At 45.6% G+C, this 8,062-nt stretch overlaps 1 long non-coding RNA gene across 1 annotated transcript in view; it reads right to left on the reverse strand.

Moving 5' to 3' along the window:
* Positions 1-418: 418 nt before the first annotated feature.
* LOC102388522 overlaps positions 419-8,062 on the reverse strand; it is a 38,672-nt gene continuing 31,028 nt past the window's right edge. Inside the window, exon 4 of the long non-coding RNA XR_324093.1 lies at positions 419-719. This is a non-coding gene — a long non-coding RNA (uncharacterized LOC102388522). The remainder of the gene's footprint in view (positions 720-8,062) is intronic.

The raw sequence follows: 8,062 nt of genomic DNA on the forward strand, positions 1-8,062 counted from the left end.
TGATTTCTGTTCTTCTAAATTCAGTACAACTGTTGTTTGCTTTGTTACAACACAGAGGTGAAGCAAAACTGATGCAGACAGGATGTCCTTCCCAATGCTTTTTATTCACGTGCAGCAGAAAATTCTTAGGCCAGTCCTGAGATTACCTGAGCTCCTTTTGGATGATGCCAAGTGTTTTCAGTTCCCATTGTAATCAGTTCAATGAAAAATTAAGGACCCCACCAGCTGCCCAACTCCTTGCAATAGAGGCCATACATTTCCTAGCCAGTGACAAGGAGACAAAAACAAATCTCTCTGCTGAGAGGAGAGACCTCAGCTTATCTTGGCTCAGTAAATGAAATACTACCACCCCAAATGCCCCAGAAATAATCAGCTAGGATGTTTTCAGTAAGCCCAGCATTTTATCCTATGGCTTCCAGTTTGGTTCTCTGATGGTTCACTACTGTAAATGGGCATTGCCTTTATTTTATTTTTCCACTTTCCTCCTCTTTTGCAGCTTTCCTGCTGTCTCCACCAGATTTTGTCCATCTCCACTTGATCACAATGGTTGCCCATCTTGGGAAAGACTTCTGATACATGACATCTTCCTGGTACTGCATGCACCTGTTTTCCTGCTCATGCTCTCCATTTTGGACAGTGGCTCAGTTCATTTCTAGCTCACGAAGCAAGCCCAGAATCTCAAATGATGTGGTCTGCAGTTTTGCTGGATGGCATTTTAGCTATTTAAACAAAGTGAAGAAAGACTTTTAATTAACTTTCTTGGCATTATTTGAAGAGCTGTTATTGAATTACTTTGCAATACACTACTCCAAAATTATATCAACCGTATGTCTTTGTGTACTACTAATAAAGCTGGTTCTACCAATTTATCCTGGAATGCTCCAGTTAATTGGAAGTAAATCTGTCACATCAGCCTTATCCTCTCTAGCATACCAGATCTGCAGTCATTCCTCCATTGTGGAGCCAAACTAAGAACCTGATGATAACTGTCTGAGGAATATTTTCCTGAGGATACTTGTCTGAGGCCTGAGGAAAGGCATTGTGATACCTGAAATTTTGCTTCAACAATACAGTTAGTCCAATAAAAGATATCACCCACAAAAATTCTTGTCTCCCTAATGATAATTATGTCATTTAAATCATGTCTTCTGCCCTACAAATACACTTGAGTATAGTTATACCTGGAGAAACACATGAGCAATAGGGCTGTGCGAAGCTTCGACCCCTGATTCGATTCAGCGGAGATTCAGCCTGATTCGGTGGCCAAATCTCTGAATCTGAATCAAATCAGGAGAACCTTTAATCTTTCCAAATTGCATCGGAGCCCTCTGAATTGATTTGGAGAGATTTGGAAAGATTTAAATGTTTTTTCTACATACCTCAATGCTGCAATGGTGGGGCGGATGGAGCATCCCACAGGAGCACAATGGGGTCCCCTTCATGCTCGGCAGCAGGCCCTGAAGTGGACCAGAAGCACTTCTGGTCTGCTGGGGAGCTCACTGGGAGGCCCCCCATGGCCTCCCTGGCTCAGCGACTGGTGCCTCCTAGGTCTGCGCAGGCAGCCGGGGTTCCCCCATGGCTGATCATCAAAACACTTCCGGTCCACTTCTGGGTTCACCACCGAGCATTCAGGGGGCCCCCCCCGCGCTCCTGTGGAACGTTCCATCTGCCCCAGCATTGTAGCATTCATGAGCCACTTGGTACCTCAAGATATGTAGAAAAAACATTTAAAGCTGTGTCTATGGCTGAATAGCTGATTCTCCAAATCAGCACTGAATCTTCAGAATCGGATTTGGCCAAATCAAATCAGGGACAGTGATCCGAATCAACAAACTGAATCGCTGTCCTGATTCGGGCCGAATACAAATCTGAATACAGCCCATTTCACACATCCCTAATGAGCAATCATGTGTTTCCCAAAGATTGCCTTTTCTGACTGTTTTATGGGCCACTTTTTTGTTCTTTAAAATTGGCACAGGACATTACTTACTAGTTAGCCCCTGGCTGCCCCCCACACACAAAGAAACAAGTCACTGTCCTACAGAATATAAACAATCACATTACCTTACTACCTGGACATTGCTTCTTTTTTCTAGTTCTAGTCTAAACTATATTCCTCCAAGCTGGAGAGCCTGTGAACCTTCAATCCCTGGCAAGGAGCTGTGGTGTTTGGCATCTACATCTGCCTTTCTGGAACCAGTTACTGTGTATACCACCATCTTCTTTGTAGATCAGCTTTTTGTTTGTTGATTATCTACTTATTTCTGCTCTGCTCTGTAGCACTGTACTTCCAGTTGTTTGCCACCCCTCCCACCAAAATACACTTACAATATTTCTTCAGTTACAGTGGGCTAGATCCTGTGTTTAGTGCAGACTCTAAAATAAATGGTAGTGAAAGTCAATGGTCCATGGGGCAAGCTGAGAAGCACCATGCCAGCCAGGTCCCCTACTGCACCAGGCTTGGGGAGGTAACTTCTCATACCAATATAAAAGCTGTGGTGTGTTACCTACCCTGCAGCTCTACCTACTCCCTGCTCCTCCTTCACCCATTTGCTCTGGGAGGCAAATGCAATTCAGTAATAGGCCTACCACTCCTACAAGTAGAGTCCTTTCTGCCTCTGACACCCTGTCTCACCACACAAGGGCAAGCCACAGAACAGGTATGGGAATGACTGTCAGCTGTGCTGCTGACTAACAGAACTAAGCAAACAGGGACACAACTGATATAGTTGGGGATGGTCCTGCTTTGAGCAAGGGGTTGGACCAGATGACCTCCTGAGGTTCCTTCCAACCAGGGGCAATGTGTAGGGGGTGCACGCAGCTGCACATGCACCCTGTGAGTGTGGTGGTGCACCCCCTGTGAAAAGATGCCTCCGACACTGTTGGCAGCACCTGCAGGTGGTCACTGCTGGCCACCCCATGGCCAACACCGCCAGTGGCATCTGTGGATGGTCTGCAATCATTGCTGGCCACTGCTGATGCTGCCAGTGGTGCCTGCAGGTGGTTGCTGAACCCTGGTTGGTGCTCTCCACCCCCTCCCCTCCACCCCCGCCAACAGTGCCAGTGGCATCTGGGTGAGCTCCGTGCTTACCACCGCCATGCTCTCACCATCATTGCTGTGCTCCCACCACCACTGCCATGCTCCCGCCGCTGCCAGTGAGAGCACACATCGTTCATGCTTCCAACCTTAATTTTCTACAATTCTATGAATCTATGGTCTCAGTTCATGTTTGGACATATCCAGTTGTGAGGGGGAAAGGCCAAGGCAAGAGGAAAGCCCCAGGAAACTCAATCGAGGAATACTCACCCCAGGTGCAGTTGGAAGCTTGGTGGGAGTGGGAAGCATACTGCTATGTTACTGCAGCTTGTGCTCCCTGTGGATTGGTGGAAGGAAGGCACAGGAGGGTATTTCCAGCCCCAGAGAGAGGCAGTCAGAGGAGGACCACAGCCGGTGGACTGAGATGACACTGGAAGCCTTTCCTGCCAACAGTGGCCCATGGCCAGCAGCGGGAGAAGGAAGCAGATCCTCTAGTCAGAGTGGCTGGAGGACTACTAATAAGCTTCTGGATATGTTGAGCCAAGAATGACTCAAAGACAGCTGGGTGAGGATTAATATGGTGGAGTCATTGAGAAGTGGTCCATGAGTTTCCAGGGGCATGGCCCTATTGCTTCTTTTATGTTCTTTTTCTCTTCTGTTGTTTTGGGGGATCATGCTCCCCTTTCCTGGTGCTGAGTAAAGTGGCTAGAGGGAGAACACCCCACATGGAAGGTGCTCAGGGGTCCTGACCCTGAGGAGCCAAGTAAGGGGAAGAATCCAGTGGAATGGGTTTTGTTTTTTTCATTTTTGTTTGATGAGCAGAGCCATCCTTAAAGGAGCTGACTCAAATTGATTGACCCAGGAACCTGGGAGGCATTGACTTCATAGGTCTTTGATTGTTTATTTCATTATTTGACCAGGATCCCTAAATGGACTGAGCCAAGTTGATTAACCCAAGAACAGAAGATGTCTTAAGTTCATTTCTTTTTATTACTTACTTGATTATCTGATGGGGTCCTTAAGGGACAGGCCCAGACTGATTAACCCAGGAACCTGGGAGGAATTAATTAAGGTCATTGGCCTGGTGGACTTTAGATCGACTGATCTTAGTTGATGGACCTATGAACGAAAGTATGTTTGATTTAAAATGGCCTCAGGGGGCCCAAGTGAATGGATCTAAACTCCTAGGCATTTGTTTGGACCTCAGGTGCTTACCTGCCAGTGGCATTGGGGCGATACAAGATCTGGGCCCCAACATGTGTCATCTAGGAAGTTGTTAGTGTGGGGTGTAAGGCAAGGCAGAGCCCCACATAGAAAGCCCTCCAAGAGGACCCACCAGGATCCCCGCCAACCTACACATCCAGCTCCTAATAGTTAAAGAACATCAACACGTGGCAGGTGAGAAAAGAACATCGGAGATTGGTGGTGGTGGTACTCTCCAGTGTCCCAATGGCTTACTCTGGTAAGATGTCAGGCAGGCATGGGCCTTGGCCATACAGCACCTATCCCTGACACCTGTCAAGAAGTTAATAAAATACTGAAAGAAGTTATTAAAACACTATTCTATACTGTAATACTTTCACTATTAATTATCATGGTTAATTTGAAAAGCAATAGCAGAAATGCCATCTGGAACATTAATTCTACTAATGAAGTTAGTGAACAATTTTCTTGCACTCAGTTGTAGTAATTGGAATTACACTTCTGTGCCTACCATCCAAGGTTTGCTGCATTTATCTTCATGCCATTAATTTCAGAAAGGGTCATTTGAAAAAAAAAAGTACATTAAATTTCATGATATTATCTTTTGAACAATCAAGCTAATTGTCAATAGAGATAATTGACTTGTTCTGACATTTTAATAATCTCAGATTATTATGTTAACTTTGGAAAGGTGATATTTGCTAACTGTTACCAGAGCCTTCTAAAACTAGACAATAATCCCATGCCCATGAAAAAATTGCCAAGCATAAGCCTGACTTCAGGAAAGCACATAAACACACGCTTAACCCTGTGCCCATGTTTATGCCCTAATGGGATTAAGCACACGCTTAATAGTGATAGTGATATTATGGTCCTCTTGAAAAAGAAGAAAGAGGCATACAAACTATGGAAGCTTGGGACAGTCTGCAAGGAGGACTACACAACAATGGCCTGTACTTGTAGGGAACAGATTAGAAAGGCTAAGGCGGCAACTGGATTTAAACTAGCAATGGAAATCAAAGACAATAAGAAGTCCTTCTTTAGGTATGTAGGGAACAGGAGGAAAACAAATGGAAGCATGGGGCCACTGCTTTACAACTCAGGACAGCTGGTTACCAACACTCAGGAGAAAACTGAACTCTTGAATGACTTTGCTTCCTTATTTCACCGGACTAAGGGGAAAATCATACTAGATAAGGTTCAGAATGGGCATGGTGGGAATAAGCACCTTCCTACTGTTGACATTGAGCTGGTGCATGATCAGTTAGAAAAGTTAGACATTTATAAATCAGCAGGACCGAATGAATTCATCCCAGAGGGCTGAAGGAGCTGGCCGAAGATATTGTAGAGCCTCTGGTGAAACTCTTCCAAAACTCGTGGCACTTAGGGGAGATCCCTGAAGACTGGAAGAGAGGCAATATTGTGCCCATCTTCAATAAGGGGAGGAGAGAGGACCTGGGCAACTATAGGCCAATTAGCCTAACTTCTATCCCAGGGAAAATCCCAGGAGTCTATGTGCGATTCGCTTGCATAAGGCACGATTCTGAACAACAGCCAGCATGGCTTCATCATTGGCAGGTCTTGTCTTACAAATCTCATCTCCTTCTATGACCAGGTAACTTGCCACCTGGATAAGAGAGAGGAGGTCGACATTGTATACCTAGACTTCCAAAAGGCCTTTGATTTGGTATCCCATGATGTTCTCATGGGAAAATTGGAGGATGGTGGGCTTAACCGCTAGACAGTTGGGTAGGAAGCTGGCTGCAGGGTAGGACCCAGAGAATTTTAATGAATGGATCTGTGTCATCCTGGTGAGAAGTGGCCAATGGTGTCCCTCAGGGGTCTGTACTTGGTCCAGTGCTTTTCAACATCTTCATCAATGATTTGGGGGTGAAGAGCTCACTAGCCAAGTTAGCAGATGATACCAAGTTATGGGGGAGCATGGTCACACTTGAAAATAGGCTGCAGGTACAGGCAGACGTAGGCAGGCTAGCAAGTTGGGTGGATTGGAACCAGATAAAGTTCAACATTGAGAAATGTAAAGTGCTCCATCTGGGGATGAACAATCTACAACATACTTACAGGCTCGGTGGTGTCAAACTGACTAGCACCACGACTGAAAGGGACCTAGGTATAATAATAAACCATAGTATGAATGTGAGCTGTCAGTGTGATGCTATAGCCAGCAGGGCAAACAATACTCTGGCATGCATCAACCAATACCTCTCAAGCAAAACCAAGGAAGTGATTCTTCTGCTTTACTCATCACTGGTGAGACTGCAGCTAGAGTACTGTATCCAGTTCTGGGCACCACACTTCAACAAGGACGTGGAAAAGCTTGAGAGTCCAGAGAAGAGCCACCCATATGATCAGAGATGTGCAAGGCAAGCCATACAAGGAAAGGCTGCAGGACCTTGGGTCTCTTCAGCCTAAAGAAGAGAAGGCTGAGAGGGGAATTGGTAGCAGTTTACTGCTATATTAGGGGGAATATATCAAGGGCTCGGTGAACAACTGTTCATCAGGGCACCTTTGGGGAATACCAGGAGTAATGGCTACAAACTCCTGGAAGACTGTTTCAGCCTTAACACTATGAAAAACTTCTTCAAAATTAGGGTGTCCAGACTGTGGAATAAACTCCTTCCAGAGGAGGTGCAATCATCTACCCTGGAAATCTTCAAGAGGAGACTCGATGGTCACCTTGCTGGGGTCACCTGACCCCAGTTGTCTTTCCTGCCTAGTGCAGAGGGGCTGGACCCAATGATCTTGTGAGGTCCATTCCAGCCCTTTACAATCTATGAATCTATGGATCTATAAGCCCCCCTCCCATATAACATACTTTCCTGAATTGGGGCCTCAACTGTGGTAACATTTTCTGCTGGGGAAAAAATGTTTGAATAGCCTTTTCTTTCCTTCTTCTCCCAGTAAGGATAAGTTATGCCCCAGAGATCAAGGCCAACATTTCAAAGCTGGGAAAGTAAAGATAGGCTCAGACATTCCTGGTTAGTTTCCTAAAAGAAGTGACCCTATCTTCATAAGCATGCTGCATCAACAAGTTCCATTAAATCAGTAGGGGTTCCAGATACTCAGACACTCTAGAGCGGTGCTTCTCAAAGTGGTGGTCCGTGAGCCACCGGTCGCCGGTCCACCGCAAGTTGCCAGGAAAGAAAGAAATATATTTTCAGAAGCATAACATTGATATGTCATAGCGCCACAGTTCGTACGTTCCAACACTCCAGGTGATGTCACGTCGTGCGAGGTGAGGAAAGAGAAAGCCGGTCGCGCATTTGTGTAGTGCTGTTACACGCAGTTGCTGCCACCGGCTGAACTGGGCACCGGTCCCTGGCCCACTGGAAAAAGAATTGCCGGTCCGCCACATCAGATAGCTTGAGAAGCACTGCTCTAGAATAACCAACAACAAACCAGGCAACTTTTAACTGGTGGCAAAATACAAATTGAGGAGACTGACCATGACAATTTCAGCTTTATAGTAATATGTTCCTTCATCAAATGACATATATAGAATATCATATAGGTGCATGATGATAGAAAGACTCTCAACAATCCAAAACCTACACAAGTGCTGAGGTGGTATGTCATGTGAGCACCAGACATGAACTGGGGAACAATGTCAATAGAAGGGCTCCTATAAAGCAAATATGAAGGCCACAGCAAGCACTCTTAGGCTGAAGTCCAAGGAAAATGAATAAATTTGACCACACTGTGGGGGTCAGTAGGCTGGGCTTTTTGAGCCAAATAGAAATAGAAAATCCCAAAGCCAAAGACACAGTCAGCACAGTCATCTATGTTGTCATCAACCATTCC

The sequence above is a fragment of the Alligator sinensis genome, unplaced genomic scaffold, assembly GCF_000455745.1.
Source record: "Alligator sinensis unplaced genomic scaffold, ASM45574v1 scaffold989_2, whole genome shotgun sequence".
NCBI classification, from domain to species: Eukaryota; Metazoa; Chordata; order Crocodylia; family Alligatoridae; genus Alligator; species Alligator sinensis.